Source organism: Chlamydotis macqueenii, chromosome 8 (assembly GCF_036417535.1).
Source record: "Chlamydotis macqueenii isolate bChlMac1 chromosome 8, bChlMac1.mat, whole genome shotgun sequence".
Taxonomy (NCBI): Eukaryota; Metazoa; Chordata; class Aves; order Otidiformes; family Otididae; genus Chlamydotis; species Chlamydotis macqueenii.
This window is the reverse complement of record NC_141563.1, coordinates 23,288,546-23,307,500: the sequence shown is the minus strand read 5'-3', so window position 1 is coordinate 23,307,500 and position 18,955 is coordinate 23,288,546.

Here is an 18,955-nt window from a genome sequence, read left to right as displayed (position 1 = left end):
CAGTCATTTTATGAAAACAAACTTTATTTTATTAAATATTTTGGTGTAGCCAAAACTGTATTTCTTATTGTAAATGCTAGAGTTGAAAAAACTTTGTCCCGCTCTGTCCCTAAAAAAGTGGTTTCAAGGCAGACACATTTGCTGATAGGTGAAGTAGACTAGCAACACATAATGGTTGTGGAAAAGTCAAAAGATTAGATTGCAGCAAATGTATAGATGATGCAAGTCTCACAATATCTGTGAAGCATGTATGAAAGAAACTGCCCATCTCCTTTTCCCTAGAATAAACCAGATTCATAGTACCACATTTTTGTAATACAATTTGTTAGAACTGATGGTTTTAAAGAACTTACCCATTTGGATTAATGATCCTTATCACACTGTTACACATCTGAACTGAAGCAGTATGCTTTATTTGCTGGCAGTATTCAGAACTGAGATTACAGTTTAATTCTGATCAGAGACCTTCTATTTTTTGCCTAGAACACGAATAACAGCAACAGAAATGTTAAAAGAAAAAATAGAATATGGTTAAATTTACTGGCTAAATAAACAACTGCCCTTTCCTTTTAAGAGTCTTCTACCAAATAGTCACTTGATGCCCACTAGCAGTAAGCATTCATGGAGTCTCTGCTCATGGCAAAGAGAATGGTGGAAACAAATATTAACAATTGCCTCAGTGCAGAGGGAGTGCTAATCTCTTAAATTTATCCCATAATATCATGTAGATTAAAAGACAATTCAATAAATTTTCATATAAATCCAATGAATAGAGCCTAAACCAAAAGTTCCTTTACAGAAAGGTGGTGAGGAATATCTTCAAAACGGCCAGTTAGAGCAAAATAAGCAGCTTAAGTGTGGGTTCTCCCTAGCCACCAGGACTCATTCATTAGGGGTCTTCAAGAAGTAAGAGAAGTACTGACTTGCCTGGGGAAAGCAGCTAAAACTACATGCTCACTCTTCACTCCTCATACACTTGTCACCATGAGATGTAAACATTTATGTCGGCAATAGCAAACTACTTACCTTATTTGGCTACTTTGAATACCAACGGAATTTAAGGAATATCATAGCAGGGTATTATCTTTCTGCTACAGAAAAAAAAAATATAGCACAACTACACTGTTTTCAGATGCTGTAAGTTAAATTGTACAATCTTTATCTCCTTTCACTCCAAAAGAGCAAGTTTCATAACTACCATACAAATATTCTTGATCACCACAGTGTAAATAAGGGGCCTATAATATAGCAATTAGCTTGCTGTACAGTTAGCATGTGGCAGAAAATTCAATATTTTTATCTTAAGGCCCATGAGAGTTAACAAGCAGCACTTTAATTGTGTCTCTTCATTGCTAACTTTTGAATAATTTCTAATGCTAATTCAAATTTTCACACTTTCCTGCAAAATGAAACCAACATACAAGATATTTAACACATTACATCTTATCCCAGGACCTCTCTCTAAAACTTTGAGTAAAGTCAAGCAAAAGTGTATTTGAGCTACGAGGTTAAAATTAGAATCACAGCATTTGACTTCTCACATTTCTGCAAGGATTTCACCTATGAACACCAAACAGGATTTTTAGCCTCACAGGATATATAACAAACATTTGTTGAAGAAGTTCATCTTGCAAATTCTTACCTATAAAGCAAGTTTGTTATGACTGTGGGAACTTTGTATTTACAAGGAAAAAAAAAATATAGTTCACTTTCAAAAAATCCTTTCAATTCAAAAATAAATAATGTGAACACTAAGTGCTTGTATGGTCTGGAGATGCTCTACGCCTTTAGTATTTGGGTGACATTTGCTGTGTATTTGCTTACTCTAAAGTATATTTGAATGTTAAAGGTTCTACAATGTTCTCTTAAAATGCCACTACTCTGAAAAGTGACTTGAAAATATAAGATTGTTTATTGTTTCTTAGTGATTTTGGTATCAAATGTGTTCCAGTTCAAAGTTAAAAAGATTACTTGTTTTCCAATTGTTAGATCTACCAATTGATCCTAGTTCCAAAAAGTCTAGAGGCTCCCATTGCTAAAATTACCCTAGGATTTCCGTGTTCCATATTTTGTTGCAATTAAATTAACAGAGATAACACTGTCTCTCAAGAAATGCACAATCTATCAATATTATTTCTTGATGCAATATAAAGAATAGCATCTACTCTATATGTTTAAGATCTATTTTAAAAAAATAGAGGCTATCTGTATTCTTGAGCAGGCAAATGCAGTTATTTGCATTGTGATCTGTAGAGTGAAAAAGCCACAAAAATTTGAAGTAACTAAGTGACGCAGCTACTAACTTCAGGGATTTTTTTTTTTTTGGGGACAGCTTTTAGGCAGATATGCACAAGATTTAGGACAAAAATCTCCTTTGCTATTGTTTTCTGGATTAGACAGAGGGGTCTTGAAGACATAATCCAAATATTAGTTAAGGTGGATTCCACACCACCACAGGATATGTTGTCTTCACCTCTGCTTTCAGGTTGCCTCATGCTTTTTCAGCTATGTCTGATTCCTCAGGGTTAAAGTGGAAAATACTTCATTACTAAACTTTTTTTTACTATAATCTACTTGGACAGAAGTTTTTTGGATCGCATTAAATTCTGCTTATGCAAAGGAAAAAGAATTTTTACTTAAGTTTTTGCATCCTGCAACTTTGATAACTAAAAACAGCAAGAAAACTATTCAAGACTGTATGTCGGGACAGCAGATCACTGTGGCATCATACTACCTCATTTGGCATAGGAATAAAAAAATAAAATAAAATAAAAATAGTGCCAACCGAACTTACACTGTAAATGACTCTAGATCTGTCCTTGCTAGCTACACCTTATCTATCATTAATGATTTGCTTACTATTTGAAGAAAGCTGAAGTACTACATTTACATATATAGTAAACATGTCTTCCCTTGGCAAACAGATTTGACTCAGTCTGTCCTAGACTTCACTAAACTCTTCAGTACACACAAGACACTCAGTTTTCTATTCAAAAGATTACTCTCTAGAGTCTATCTTTTTCATACAAAAACCTGTGTTCTTTTAAGAACTTAAGTATCTCAATCTCTTCAGTAGTCTCAATGTAATTTTCAATTTTTATTATTTGAACTCTTGGAGAAGAAAAAGCAACCCAATCAATTTCTGTTAAAAACTCATCTTAACATGTTGGTTAGCAGAGTTCTGTGTCTAGAATCATTAAAGATACATTCAAGCTAAAAATCTTTGTCTCTTGTGACTAATCTTTCTTTCCCAAAACCCATACAGTCCTGCTAACTTTAGTTGAATCTCCGTAGCAAAGGGGAAAGTAATGCCTTGACTCTTCCTTTTAAACAGTTAACTCAACCCCTTGGCTGCTTTTTAAATGTTGGTATTTAGAGGAAACTAGACGTCTCTTGTGTATCATTTCCAGGTTGACAAGATGATTTTTAAACCTTTTCAGTCTAATTATGCAGGAATTTACATTCCTTATCCTGATTGCCAGACATCTATGATAGGCAGAATTTTATACTAGCAAGAAATCAGTACAATGTAGGTACAGTCAGAGGTAGGTATCCCCTCCCCTACAAAGTATAGAGAAATGCTATAAGTCAAGGCTATTTATTAGCAATTTAAACATGAAAGTTCTTATGGAACAGTTGAACCTAAAGAAAAGAAAATCTCACAGGCCAAAAAATGCGAAGTTAAGCTTAACTTGTATCAGTATTCCTTTCACCTCAGCATTGTTTATCATTATCACGTACTTGAAACTAAAATACTGAAGACAAATCTTAGAATGCAAAGCATTTCAAGATAACAAATAATCCAAAAATAAATATCCAAAGATGATCCAAAAAGAGTGGGAAGAATTAAATCAACAGGCAAGTTATGTTCATTATTTCTGGTGCTATTATGGCAGTTACAGGCTGCACAACAGTAAGAAGAGTGGATGGAAAGAACATGCAGTTTCTCCATGAGAATTTCCTGTAGGGTTGCTTTTATCCTATCCATTAGAACTCATACCCATGAAACTCAGATTATGGTGATCTAGGATTATATTAAATCTTTCCTTACTCTATGAACATTGTGATATTGCTACTGATTTCAGTGGTGCTAAACCTGCTCACTTTAGCTTAGGCTGGCTAAGTAAGTATTGAAACTCTGTTGGTTTTAATACATTACTAGTCTAGAGGTTTTCCCATATTCCCTTTTCATCTGTTAATTAAGATAACTTTTATTATCTGTTTCTCTCTCTAGCTAATCACTCAGCACCTCTTTCATCCCCTTCCTATTAGTGTTTTATTGTTGTGAATATTTACATGGAATGTTGTTCAGTAAATACCATGCCATATTTTTTAAAAAAAGTTAAAAAACCAAATAACTTCTGAGAAAGTAAAAGACTGAGTCCTTTATGGAATCTCATTTTAAATGGATCACAGCATCCTGTTGTATCCTGTTACAATATCAAAGGCATTACACTTAAATTAAAGAATCAAAAATGAGGGAAACCATCCAGGCAAATGAAAATACTTACTCAGGGGAACAGATTTATTCTAATCCTGAAACCATATATATATGAAAATTTTCATTATCAAGTAAAATCCTAGACCCTGTAACAACGCCTCTTCCAGTAATCCACAACTGAAGTGATTTCTGGTAGACCTCTGGGTCAAAAAAAAAAAAAAGCCCCTTGGCCAATTTATGTCATGGGAGTATGATCCAGACAGGGGGAAAAAAAAAAAAAAAAAAAAAAAAGACAGAGGATTTGAGGATTCTCACTACTTTAGTAGCTGTACACCTAAGCTTTGTTTTCCATGACATCAGCTCTGAGAGACTAAGATTCATTACCCTCTGTTCCTTCATTAACTGCTATCAAAGGCTTATGATCCCTGCAGGACTTCAAGATCTCCCTTCAACATTAACTTGGTTCAAGATCAATTCCACTTTTTGTCAATATTATCCAAAGACTATGCATGTGCATCTCATCTTTTATTTAAGTCATTTATGTACTCAGTCATACCAAGTTAAGTACAGATCTGACAAAAGCAGGTACAGTTCTACTAACTTCAGTCAAACTGAATCTACTGAAACTAGAACTGAACTTGGTCAATTGGTTTTCAAATTAAAACATCCACCCCCATAGGTAAATTCCATGTTTACTCAATTGACATTTTTTGGAGATGGCATCAAGTATATTTTTATTAGAAAAATCTGTGCTACTAATAATTAGAGGACATGATCATCTTAAGAATTTAAGTTAATCTTTAATGACTGTCAAATCCAATTAATTCATTGTATTCTCTATTTACAAGCTGATCACAAATAAATCAAAATTATCTACTGATCTGGATTATACAACAGTTTCAAATCCTCATTGGTGTTAGAATCACCAAATAGTTTGGGTTAGAAGGGACCTTCAAAAGTCATCTAGTCCAGCCCCCCCACCCGCAAGAAGGAGGGACATCTCCAACCACATCATGTTGCTCAGAGCCCCGCCCAACCTGGCCTTGAATGTTTCTAGGCATCCACCACCTCTCCAGGCAATCCATTCCAGTGTTTCATCATCCTAATTGTAAAAAAATTTCTTCCTTATGTCTAAACTAAATCTACTCCCTTTTACTTTAAAACCATTACCCCTTGTCCTATCACAACAGGTCCTGGTAAAAAGTTTGTCCCCATCTTTCTTACAGTCCCCCTTTAGGTACTGGAAGGCTGCTAGAAGGTCTCCCTGGAGACTTCTCTTCTCCAGGCTGAAAAACTCCCTCTGTTGGCAGTACTCCAGGTGGGGTGTCATGAGAGTGGAGTAGAGGGTCAGAATCCCCTCCCTCGACCTGCTGGCCGTGCTTCTTTTGACGCAGCCCAGGATGCAGTTGGCTTTCGGGGCTGCAAGTGCACACTGCCAGCTCACATTGAGCTTCTCATCCACTAGTACCCTCAAGTCCTTCTCCTCAGGGCTGCTCTCGATCCATTCTCCAGCGTTGACCGCATACATATAACAAGTTAGTTTAATATACAAAATAAGAATCAATCAAGAGGATTTTGACTAAATATACCACTTACACTAGATTTTCATTTCCTGATTAGAGAGCCCCAGAGCAAAATTTTCAGCACATGCTTACATTCCCAAATGTAACATCCCAGTATTCACTTCAAACTGGCCACTTCCTTTGCGCTTCCTGTTAAAGATCACTTTTGCTGCTACACTGTCTTTCAGCAGAGGGTTAAATGATGCCCCAAAATAAGAGCAGCAAGTATGTCAAAAGAACAATAAAAAAGTAGAATAAAATCAGTTTAAAAATTCAAGTAGCACTGTCTGTAGCATTTGCTCTGTTCTGGCAACAGACTCTCAGGATCGCACTCAAAAACAACATGCTCTGAAACTGTAACAGAGTGATTTACTAATGCAGCTGGTTAGACAGGAACGACCCCCTAGAATCTTCCTAGCGGGCTGTTGTTAATTTAATGGGTTTCATCCTCCATCGACCTGGTCCTGGTCTATCCCATCCCAGCATTGAGATAAGAGCAGATGTGAGGCTGGGTTGAACATCCACACTAGAGACCTTTAGCAGCCAGCCCCTCCCTCACCCCCACACTAGCCTCTTTCCTTTATTGTGGCCCAGACCACAATGCAATTGAAGCCATACAAGACTGTATAGACAGTCTTGGCATCTGTCCTGGACCCTGGATTTCTCCCTTTGCACTGAGAAATAAGCCATCAACTTAATGAAACCACTGATGGCATTTCAAAGGTTAAAACAGTGCTGCAAGTATTCCCTCTTACTTTCTCTCATCTCTCTAGAGAAGATACCACTAGTTCTTTGAAACAGTAAATAAACCTTAAACCTTTACATGTTCAAAGGAAACGCTGGCTTGTCTCAGAGAGCATTCCTTTTGACACAGCCTCCAAAAGCCTGCTCCCTGGCAAGTTCATCCTGTTCCTCAGGCAAGACCTGGGTATTCCCTGCTGTGAAAGAGCAAGCCCTTCTTCCCCTTCTCCCTCAGTGGAAAGTACATCTTCTTTCTAGCCAGGCTAACCTTTGACTTTGTCTACAGCATAACAATATTCTCTCCTTTGAAAGATTCCTGGAGGACTTCTTCCTTTAAAGTACAGAATTGCCCTAATTGGACCTCCAAGAACGACTGTCATCTTTTTTCACACTGCTTTACAAATCCACTATCCTCTCCACCTCTCTATTCTGTGCTGTTAGATTTTGTTAGGTTTTTAGATTAAAATAAATTAAAGGCAACTGCGTGAGGTTAAAGGCACTTTAGGGTTTAAACCACAGTTATTGCAGTAGCTCTCTCCCTACTGTGGCACTATCATGCATCCATCACATTGTCACTTCTCCTTTCAGTGTACAATTGACAGAACAAGACGGAAGCAGTCCATTAATCTAGTGTCACAGCTGTAATAAAAGTCTACAGAAAACCTGTAAAACTGCTTACACTCTCAGCTACAGCACCAGTGTGCTGGCTGGTGTAAAGTATTCTACAGAGCTGCAAAGAGGTAGAACGTCATGGAAAAGCTGCCATTTGAGTCCTTTTGCAAGTAGTAACTGCTTGCAGATACCACCCTACCGCAACAGGAGAGAAAAAGGACAGCACAAACACACACTTCTGTAGTTCCTACACTAAAAATCAGATAATTCTGCTGTTCTTTCATCTACTGGGCTGCATCTATTATATACAATATGCTAAGGGACATAGTCACCCAAGTCACCAGGCACTTGTCTAAGTAACCAAGTAGTTCATAGCGACTAAACATACAACTCTTCTCAATGAACAGAAAAAATATTTACGTGGTTTTTGTGTGCACTATATATTTGCCTCACTTAGTAAATTATAGGTAACATACCTGAGAGTAGATTTCCTGTACCAAAATACTGAAAGCCACAGTAGAGAGAGGACTGCAGGCTGTCAGAATGTGGAACACGTAACACATAAATCCTTACTTAGAGTTCACAACACACAAACTCATTTCACGGAATGCATGCCTTAGATGCTCTGCTTATAAATTAGAAGCATGCACAAGAAATATGAGACATGAGCCCCTGTATCTACTACTGCTGCCATTCCTGTCTGCTGCCTGCCTACTAGAAAGGAAATGAAGGAAATGGGTAAGTTAAAAGAAAACCCTGAAGAAGGTGCACATTTAGGAGGGGAATTTGGCATCAGAAACCAAATAAACAACATAAAGATGTCAGAGGAGACTGAATCTTAGCAATAATACATGGAGTGAAATTCTACTTCAGAATGCAGAAACTTTCTAAAAATACATATACAGATTATACTGATTTAAAAAAAACAAACCACAACATTAAGTCTGACATTAATTATACTTAAATCAAACAAACCACCTTTATTTTAAAGAGGATCAAGAAATATCCCCATCATCCTATTCACTCACATGAAGCAGTCAGTATCTTAAATTGCTCCTTTGCCAGAGTGAAAAAAAAAGAAATCAAAGAACATCTTTACAGACATTCTAATAGATTATTTTCACTGATAAAAGATTAATTTCTTAAATTGTTTATTTCTTAATCAGTTTTTTAAGTGATTGGGCCTTCTTTAGTACCATAATCCATCACAAAGAGGGGGTTAACTAAGCAGTGAAATTCCACTGCTTTGTCCAGCTTTCTTCATAGCCTTTTTGTCAAAAATTCACTGGAGGAATGGTTTTGTTTATCAAATCATAATCAGATGTTTGCAGGGTGACCCAGAATATGAGCAATGACAGATCTGACTCAGTCTTTGTGTCACAAGATAATGATTTGAGTTAACAAAAAGTGTTTTGGTGAGGTCATGGATCTTTCTATCATCAAATAAGAGTTCAGCAATCTGGGTAATGAGGAGCAGCAGGAAAAGCAAGTAAGAGAATAAAATGAAAAATAAGCTCACTACTTTTTTTTTTTAATTCACTGGGGCTAAGCCTTTAACTGTTCTAAGAAATAAGATTTTTCTTCTTGGTTTTAAATAGCAGTTCCACTTCATCATTTACATGAACATAGAAAAACGTGCTATGAAGCCAAAACCAGAGAACTGCTAAAATTTGGGATTTAGGATAATTCTTGCCATATTGGCAATTGCTCTCTTTCTGATAAATATGAAGGCTTTTCCTTGAACAGGATAACCAAGAATGACAAGAGGGAAGCTGAAGCATCTTTTATCATCCTTGCAAACACAGTGGTTGAAATGTTAAAAGACCCACAAAGCAAGAAAACCCTCTGCAACACAAACAAACCTCACACTTGCTTGACTTCTACACACAATCCTCCCTCCCTAGAGCCACACTGGAGACTACATCCGTGGTCACATCCCTGTTCTTTTGCACTGTTAATCACTCTTTTAGCATTCTTTTTTTTTTTCTTTTCCGTAGGATCAAGAGCCCTTAAGTGTTGCAAAATCAGCTTTATGTCACACCTCCAGCTACCTGAACAGGCGTAGATTTACTAGAGCAATGGGAATTGAAAGGAATTTTAATCAGTTCATCTCCCATTACGTCAGATCACGCACAAAGCAGTGCATGACCCGACTCTAATTAAGGGTTGAATTCACCTCCCCTGCCAACACATGCAGTGGCCACAGCATGAAGTACCTGATGGTAACAAGAAGAGTAGTAAGGTTGAAGCACCACCTTGTGAATAACAGCATTCAGATGGTGGAACGAGTCCACTAGGTTACTACTTCCAGAGGTGAAATAACACCTAGATGGCTCCAGGATTAGGGATCTGCAAAAATGCAAGTTTTCTCTGATATTGCTGCTTAATGAGACGATGAAAGCAGGACCTTTACAGGCCCAGGAAGAATTATCCTGCTTAGGCTTGCAAAGCCTCTGCCTACCTAAATACCCTCCATGTGTCCACGTTTGGGACCTGGCACTATAGTTCTGTGCTCTTTGAAATCCTCTTGCCTCTAGCCACTGCAACCGACAGCAGTCTCTCCAGCACAGTTCCAGAGCCCACGTTCTCCACTGCTGAGATTCCTATTTATTCTAAGTTCAGAGGCTTAGTACTGCTCTCCTTTCTGAGAAAAATCAATACCAAAAAGTTACTGCTTTTGTATATCTCAGAGCTGAACCACATCCAGACACACATATGCCTTTCTGTCGTAGTTCAGCCCTGATCAGGACCAGACTACGCAGTCTCTCTCCTGCTCCCCCCACCCTCCGAGAGAACAGGGGGAGATGATATAAGAAAAACGGCTCAAGGTTTGAGATAAGGACGGGGAGAAATCCTTAAAGTTACCGTCACGGGCAAAACAGACTCGACTTGGGGAAAACTATTCATTTATTTTCTAAAATTAGCAGGAGAATGAGACAGGGAACAAGATAACCTCCCCCCACCCCTCCCTCTTCCCGGGCTTAACATTATCTCTACTACCTTCCCCTCCCGAGCGGCACGGGGGGGGGAAAGGGAATGGGGGTCGCGGTCAGTTCATCACGCGTTGTTTTACGCCGCTGTATCATCGTCAGGGGAAGAACTCCTCGCATTCCTCCTCTGCTCCAGCGTGGGGTCCCTCCCACGGGCCACAGTCCTCCGTGAAACTGCTCCGGCGTGGGTCATCTCTTCCACGGGGTGCAGTCCCTCTAGAACAGCTGCCCCAGCGGGCCCTCCACGGGCCACAGCCTCCTTCAGGCCTCCACCTGCTCTGGCGTGGGGTCCTCCACGGGCTGCAGGTGGATCTCTGCCCCTCCGTGGACCTCCATGGGCTGCAGGGGGACAACCCGCTCCACCATGGTCTTCACCACGAGTTGCAGAGGAATCTTGGCCAGGAGCCATATTACTCCTCCCCCTCCTTCTGAACTGAAGGCCGTTCCTCACAACAGGCTGGCAGACGCCTCTCAGGATCCTTTTTACATCTTATTCACTTCTCATCTCCTCTCCACTTCTTGCAGCCGGGCCGGGCCGAGTTGGGCCCAGTCGGCTGCCCGGCGGGAGGCCAGAGGGTGAGGCCTGCAAGGCCCATGAGGCTCGCGCCTCCCCCTCTCTGCCCCCCGCTCAGCTGCTTCACATCTTCTCCTCTCTTTTTCCTGTTTTCCCCTACTTAAATACGTTATCGCAGAGGCGTTATCACGGGACATTCTGCTACCAATTGGCTCGGCCTTGGCCAGCAGCGGGTCCGTCCTAGGCCCGGCCGAGTCCACTGAACAAAGGGGAGCAACTTCTAGCAGTTTCCTACAGAAGATACCACCTTAGGCCCCCCCTCACTAACAAAACCAGAACACTTTCAAAGGTTCTTCATTCCAACACAGCTTTTCTTAGACAGCAAATGAGAGAGCACAGACTCACTCAAATAAAAGTAATTCATCTGTGCCATATTCCTGCCTATTTTCCTCACTTATCTTGAGAAGATCCCTGGCCCTAATTCAGTGCCTTATACAGAATCAAAATGTTCGTTCTGCAGCTCATCAATTCCTTAATCATCAATTTTTCCCTCTCTCTCTACCCAGACTGGCTTCTACTAGCTATGGTTGGGCCTCCCTGTTACAAAAACATGCTCCACTCTGTTCTGTCAATAGCTTCCTCCTCATATTCATGCCTTTTCTCTTTTCCCCAGTACCTGTGGTTTTAAGTACCCCTATCTGTGAAGTCAGAGAAGATTTCCCCCCCCCCCAGCTACAGATGTCAAGGTTACAGTTCTACTTTGATATTCTATCTAAGATTTGGCAACCCTTTAGACTGACTAGTTCATGGATAAATACACAGAAACTGTTTCATCGTCTTAGCACAAGGTGCTTGAGATGCCACTCAATAGAAGACAGTTCTAAGACACAAGAATATAGACAAATTGACAAAAATAATTTGGAAGGTGTAGCTTTGGATACAAACTTCTCACATGAATAACTTGCAATTCCTACTAAGATGACAGGCAGAGGTTTGATGCTCTGTAAACAAGCTAAGTATCTAAAGTGTTTGCCTACCTTAATGCTGAAAAAGTGACATCACCTCAACCATTTAAAGAAGTATTAGCCCTGAAAGTTAGTGCTGACCATCCTTATGAGAAGTTATTTTTCATGAAATCCAATATACGGGAAAATTCACAGCAATTAGTGGATATTGCAGACTGTGTACACATATTTTGCATTATTTGTTGATTTTAATTGTTAAGTTTCACCCAAATGGGATTTTGCAATTAGTCTTTTACCTATTTGATGTATTCTTAGCACAGTGTTAGGCAGGACAGCTTTAGATAAAGAATGTTCAGATGTTTGTCTTAGATTAAGTAGGAGGGTGTTAATTGGCAAAATAGTCCTTGATTTTGATATTAAATATGAGTACCATGCAGTATATTTTCAAGTTTATAAGGAAGCAGCACCTGAGGTCTGAACCTTGTGTTTACTTTGCAGGTCTTTAAATGAATGATGTATGTTCTTGCTAGTGTACAGATGGCCATTTATTTCCATGCTAAAGTAATGCTTTTTCCCTACCTTTTAACATCTGTCCCAAATTTATCTACTCTTAGTTTTCTTAATTAAGGGAGATTGAGTGTAATTTGAAGGCTCAGCTGGGATACATTTTCCAAACTACTCCATAGAGTCCGAGTCTTCTTGACTCTTAGGAAATCCAAACAGCCTGATGTTATTTTGACAGCTCCTGTTTTCTGAGTTCCCCGTCTTCTCTTTCCAACAGACAATGCCTTCCTCCAAGTTTCCCATATGGACAGTAAATGTGATGCTAACATCCTGCATGGCTGCTAAACTCTAGTTCAGCTAGTTCATGGGAACATCATGATGGCTCACTTGTTTCCATATGTCTTCAACAGTATCTGTAACAGGCCTTACCTCAGGACCAATTCATTAAATAGAGTTGTCACCAATCTCTTGTGTCCGTTATTGTTGTGGACTACTACAATTATGCTGGAAGACTTAAATCCCTTAGTATACTTGTTTCACTATACAGATATGGCTTTTCTTATTTCCAGATTTTCTATTTCATTTGTTATTTTTAAAAAATATAGTTTATTAATTCTTGCCATATTCCCTTTAGAGCATTAACTGGTACCTGCCTGATAACTCGCATTGACTTACAGTCCCAGGCTGCTTTAAAAAGCAACCTGCGAGGACACACTGTTTGGTTATTCATAGAGCTCTGTGTTCTGCAGATTGTTCAGCCCCAATTTTTCAGAAACAGTTTCATAAACTACAAGTACATTAGAAAGCTCACTCTCCACTACAGCAGATAATTTAATGCAAATTATCAATATATTCTGCAATATTTATGAACAATATTTACAAAAGAGAAAAGTAACATCTTTCAATCCAGCTTACAACACATTGCAAGCTCTACTCAGAAGTGCAACAGACTTCTTGTAAAGCCTTGACAGGAACAAATATTGATCATACATTCGTGCTCCTATGTCTCAACCCTAAATGAAGATATTTTGATCTTTGCAAAGCCAGTCCACTCAATTACCTTAGAGGTACTGAAAATGTTTATTATCTGTATTAGTTTGATGTTGCTGCTTATTATTTTATTTAGACTTATTTAAAGTGCTCATCCATAGCTCTGCCACTTTATTCTGCTATTCATTTCCCTTAATCAGGACATTCAGTAAATGGTGTTGCTATAGCAATACTGCAACTTTCATTTGACCAAATTCTTATCTACTGCAGTCTGTGCAAAGAAATTTAAAAATAATACTATCAACAGCTAAAGTGGTCCAGAGGTTCACCTAGAAAAGTCACCTCTTACTTTGAGAGTCAGCTTGCACACTGGCGTCAATTAAGGGTGCACATAAGATATACTTTAAGTTTACTATTCACCTTGGTATATGATGCACTTAAATGGAGTGCTAATAACAGAGTATGAAAGTGGTTTCTCCACCTTTGTGCACAGAGAATGTTTTTCATCCTCAGGTCTTCAAGGTGGACAAGCACAGCCCAGTGTTAAAGGCTAGAAATAGGTCAGAGATTCTCCATTTAATGTGTAGTGACCCAAATTTCTATGCAAGTGGCACAGTGTAACAGCCTCTGTTAGTCCAGACTAGCAAGTAATGCAGAAGCACCACTCTTTAGACCTAGGTTCACAGGGTAGAACGTTTCCCCATGTTCCCTGTGCTTGACCCACATAAAGCTCTCTCAGTAAAGATTTTAGTATTTGAATTGAATTCACTGATCCACAGTTGTACTTCTCCAGTGTGAGTTACACTGACAAAAAAAAAAAAAAAAAATGAAGTGACAAATTAGACCCTGAGGGGTCTAGGAATGATGGGGCCTTTTGCAGGCCTTTTGGCTTGGGATGAGTTTTTGCCCACAGTGAATACATAAAATAACTAGCAAACTTTTTTACTTTGGATATCAGTTACAAGACCAAGGAGTCTTCATTACTCTACTGGCTGGGGATTGAAAGTGCCAAAATTAGAAAAGCTACTCAAGGAAAAAAAAAAATATCTCTGCATGCTATAATTGAACTGGTTATGAAAAGAGCCGTGAAGAGACTATATAAGTGAGGCAGTAAATGTACTACTCAGAACAGCAGCAGCAAGAGGAATAGACACTGCAAGCCATTTCTAGGCCAGCAAGGCACAGAGGGGGATAGCAGGCCAAATAATGAGAACAAAAGAGAATTAAAAGTGCTTTACCAAAAGATTAATTTCAAATTTTTATTATAAAGTTACACAAGTACTCCAGTTCAGCAATTCACTCTTAAAATAACATAAATTATGCTCTCTTATAAAATTTGGGGATTTTTTTTTTAAATAAATTTATCTTAATGCAGAGATTCATATTAGGTGTTTTTACCCATCTCCATTCCTTCTAGTCACAGAAATTTTACTTCCCTTTGCTCCCATGTAACTAACCAGTCCTCTGATTCTTTGGGGAAGGGGGCAGTGGAGGAAGAGAAATGATGCAATCCTTTTTACCCATACTGTGCATGTTGAAAAAATAAAGTTAGTCCAAATAGAGAAAAAGTACAGTAACATACACAGAGGCAGATGACAATTGTCCCATCACACAGATTTCACATCCTGTTCTTAATTCAAAGGATACAGGCCTCCTCCCCAGCTGGTTTTACTGACTGAGCATTCTGGAAGTTGTTCCAACAGCTTGGGACCTGGTAGTATAATTTATCAAAACAAAACATGTATTTGGGGTCTCTGTGCTCCCTTAACCTTGTTATAATTAATTATTATGTTGGAAATAAAAATATCCTATCTTTTCCTAGATTAATTTCATAGAGATATCTAAAGATGGGTGGTGTGCATGTACTTCTGCCAAGCTACTTGGCTCAGCCTAGAGTAACTCTGTTGAAGAGCAGCAGTCTTTCTCACTCAACCCTCCTACTCAGCTGGGATGGAGTATTTTCTTCTGTATAATAGATTTTTCCTTTGCATCACCTATTTGCTATTCTCTGTGGTTGACTTAAAAGGCAAGAACATGTTAATCAAGTTGTCATTTTCTATAAGAAAAATCCCAAAACATGTTCTTTTCTGGGTTTTAATTCTGTTAGTAGTGAATCTACACGCAACATCTACTGCACTCACTCTGCTTAGCAATGAGGGCAATTACAGCAAGTAAGTCACCAACTTCAGAAGCATTTTTTTAATCATCTCTACCCTGACAAACAATGTAAGGGAGTGGGTCCATGTCTATTTATAATGACTACCCACATATAATGATTTTTCTTTTGTTTATGTGCATCCTAGAAGATGTGATGTGATATAGCAAAGCACACTGGAGCAAGCTGGGACTTACATTCCATTTCTCTTTGTGATTTTAGTACATCAAACCAAATTTCATTAGTACTGGATCCCTTGACAGACTCCACTTACTTGCTTTTCCTACATACTGTAAGTATTTATAATGCACAAGTCGTGCTGCATCTGAACAGCACACAATTGGCATATGGAATAAATCTTTTGTAAAACATGACACCAGCAATCAGCACAGAAAAATAAATGCATTCTGAAGCATAACTGTAAAGCCCATCCCACAGAGAACACATTAATAGTTGTTAAATCTATCAGTATGCATACAAATATCCCATTATGGTGGATCTACAGTCTTATTAAATAGCTATCTTTTTTCCTATCAGTTAAATCAATCCCTCTCTCTTTTTCTGAAACAAAGTACTTCATATTCCTCATAGTTGGCACTCAGCCTAATTTTATGTAAATCTGACAGACAAAATAACTTAATTTTCACTATGTACTACATTCAACCAAGGCTTTGGGCTATACTTGGAATGGTAACCCTCCCTCACACCCATTCATTCATAATCTGTTTTCCATAAATCTTGTGGCATAAATAATGTAAGTACATTATAAATATCATTAATAATGAATCCAGCTCCAAACTATGAATAAACTATGCTCTGGAATTTTTTTTTTCCAGAGTTTCCAAAGAATAAGAATTTTTTTCTGAGAAATGGTTGAAGAACCAACCATTTTGATCTGACACAACAGAAAATTAATATTTTAATAGGAAAATTCTAAAATCAATATAATAGACAGCCTCTGATGGATGCATATAAAGCCCCTGAGTTAAACGACTGTCCTACTGAAGCACTTGAAGACAGGAGATGGTTGGAGGCCCAGCATGTGTCTGCTGTAGTACTCTGCTAAAATGCAGCTTTTATTAAGCCACATATCTTATGGAAAGTTTCTTTATAGCATTTATTTTTCCTTTGTCCTAACTCTGTTTTTCTGAAGACTATATGCTCAAATTTCATAGGCTGAGACAGACTACTAGGTAGGGGAATAGAGAAAGCACTACATGTCCCTTTGCCAATAGCAAATGAAGCTTTGTAGTTGGGAATTTTTTTCAAATTTTAATGAAAAAGTGCAGATGAAAAACTACTTGTAAAAGGCCTATTTGTCTGTTTATGTTTAAAACGCTTAACTTTGGGAGTGCATATGTTAACTTGCAATAAAAAAAAAAAACAACCCAGATGATTGAGAGTTGCATTAGCAAGTAATAAGCATAACGTTTGCAACTCTGGCTGCAAAGTTTTTCCTTTGCCTCCATTCAGAATTAAATAATTACAGAACTTGCATACAGTTTATTTTGAACTACTGCACTTAAGAGATTCTACATAATATTAGTATTCATGGACATCAAACAAAAAAAAACTGGCTGAGGATGGCATATTTCCCCTTCTAACAGGAAAACTGTTGTGTGAGACTGTACACAGTTCAAAAAACTTCAAAAATAATGTTTAATATTTAAAGTACTAGTCAAGGGTTCCATAACTTCAGTAGATTTTATCATGTATTATTTACCTATTGGAGGCTCTGAAACCCACTCTATAACAAAAATGTATAGATGAGTGTTGAAGTAGCCCTTCTAACTCTGAGAACACCTGAAGGAGGGGTATTGAGTTTATGGTATCTTAATAGATAAAAAATATGTGGATGATTATGTTAGCAAAGAAAATATTTGATGGCATTATTATGTTATTTATACAACTAGATTTAATTTTTTTCAGTCACATCAGAATGAGTTAGGTACTTCTGAACTGAAGCCTAAAGAACAGAGAGGAAAGATAAAATTGTCTGTCCTCAACACCCAGGTATTGTTCGAGTCTCTACCCTGCCTGGCCACTGCTCTTGCAAACTGAAACAGAGGCCACTCAACTATACTGCATCAGCCAGACAACTTTTTGTGCTAAAAATTAAAAAATGTGGAACTAAAACTTACTTTAAACCTGCATACTTGTCTAACAAAATAACATTATATTTTAGAGGGAATAGAATACAACAGAATTCCAAATCCTCTGGCCAGAGCTGACATAAAGGAATCTAATGGACAGGGGCTACGTTCTCAAGTGTGCAGCACAAAGGCAATTAAGTTTAAACTGTTCTGCATGATCTCAAATGTATGGCCTGTGAGCATTTTCTGTGAAGGCATCTCCAAGTTACATGGGCCAAAAGACCCATCTGAAATAAACAGTATAATCTCTCCACTCTTTCCCTAGGTGCTTTGTGCCCATGGCCTGCAGGCCACATCTGGTGGAGCAGGTCACAAGAGCAGCAAGAGCTGATGCCTCGCACATGCAGCCTGGAGAGGGCAGCCCCTGCCAAGCTCTGGTAGGGCCGCCATTACTGGGGCAGAAACCAGTGATGTACCCTGACACACACGCTTCATTTTTTTTTTTTTTTCTGTTGGTAAAGTGCTCCTGAACAGCTAGTTTTAGCTACCATAGTAGCATGAGGAATACTGTAAACAGCAGATATATCGCAACACTAAGGTATGATAATCCCACATGATGTGAAACATTATACTTCATCTAAAGGGGAATCAACAACAGACGTTTCACCTGCAACTAATCTTCAACACAGCTTCAACGTGGAATACGAAGCAGTGAGAAGGGAAAAGATTTGCTATTCTTAAGATTATTCAGAAAACATAAAATAAAGTCTAACTGTAAAGACTCTGCTATTTGTTCACAATCATCCTATAAGCAGAAAGATTTATTCAGCATCTATTCATTGAGTAAACTGCTGTGATTAATTTTTCAGTATCTTTTACACAAAGAGACATTTAAAGAGCACATGCAGTGAACATTTTATGAGTTGCATTTTACTTAGCCAGGAAGTTGGACAAGAGGAAGATGACCTTGCCTGACACAGTTTCTTTATGAGACCATTTTCTCAATGATCTATGGCTCCACCGAGTAGAATTATGGTTTCAATGCTGCCCTTGGAACATGGGTCAAGTAATGTTGCGAACATACATTCTTCCCTGTCAAACATCTAACTGATCCCATGGTTTGCAGAGACACTACTACTACTTCCAAATTTGATTTGCATGTTTTCAGCAAAGAGGTGCCTATGCCTGTACATTGTAAGTAGCTGCACCTGCCTTCAATTTGCTTTACTACATCTAAATTTCCCAAGTGAGCAGTTCAAATACTCTAAGATGACAATCAAAGACTAGCAAGATTTCAGTAGCAAAGGTAAGGACTGAATTACTCGTAGCTTTCAACCTGTGTTTCCCTAGCCTTGTCCAATTTCTTAACTTAAACTGGGAAATAAAGA